This window comes from Sinocyclocheilus grahami, unplaced genomic scaffold, assembly GCF_001515645.1.
Source record: "Sinocyclocheilus grahami isolate Dianchi unplaced genomic scaffold, SAMN03320097.WGS_v1.1 scaffold345.1, whole genome shotgun sequence".
Classification (NCBI taxonomy): Eukaryota; Metazoa; Chordata; class Actinopteri; order Cypriniformes; family Cyprinidae; genus Sinocyclocheilus; species Sinocyclocheilus grahami.
In genome coordinates this window covers 582,570-583,587 of record NW_015505524.1, presented here as the reverse complement: position 1 = coordinate 583,587, position 1,018 = coordinate 582,570, and positions in this window count along the sequence as shown.

Here is a 1,018-nt window from a genome sequence, read left to right as displayed (position 1 = left end):
GACAGTGTCTTAAGAACTAGTCTGACCAACTAGCAGTTAGCCAAACGGTAATAAGTTTTATTTTTTGGATTCAACATAGACAAATCTACGTTTTTATGTAACAGAATTAAATATGACCAGTCTTAAAGAAAAAAAAATTGATGACTTAACTTGTAAGACTAGTCTTTTATGCAGCCGGTCCCTGGTATCCCGGACGAGCCCCCAATTTATGTTTTGAATCCTGTTATGCCAGAAATAGTACTAAAAAATTTTTATTGGTTACTTGTTAAGACATCACATTCTCAAGATGTAGCTTGTCCTGAGAGAATAGATGGTGTATTTTAAACTGCTTGATAGTGATTAGATTGTTACAGCTCCCAGAAGCACTTCTAGCAATGAAAGTGTGTAAACATATTAGGGATAATTGTGTCTATAAGACATGGCTTAAATAAAACATTAGCCAGGAAGCTGCAGGTCATTTAAGCTGTATGTTATACATAACCTAACAATTATTTCCTTCAGAGTTGCATGAGACACGTTGAAAACTTAAATAGCAAAAAGTCACTCTAGTGAGCTTCTTGCATCTAACATACAGAATTCAAACAGAAGTGTGAGACCTGTCAATAGTGTAATCCAGTACACCGTGAGACTTGTTGATTTACACACACAAAAAAGCGTAGAATACTTTGTTTGCTGTCGAGCCACATTAGGTTAGTGCAGAAAATAGTTGGGAATTTGATGTATTTTTGTCATTTGCGTCTTGTTCTCCCTAGTCCAGGTCCAATAAAGATGAGGGTTGCAACAGTCATGTAAATTGACGGTGACGTACTGTACATTTGGAAAAAAACTTGATGGGAAAAGTCTTTTCCCTCCCTTTGCAACCCTATTCTGCACTCTCGTCTTGTTAGCATGTCAGGTAGCGCTAGAGATGTAGCATCCAGGAATCGTTGTTTTAATTCCTAGTTGAAAAAGCTTGTTAATCTAACTCCGTATGGTTGCATATGTTTGTCTAAGTTACCTAGTCCAAAGTGTTGTTGTA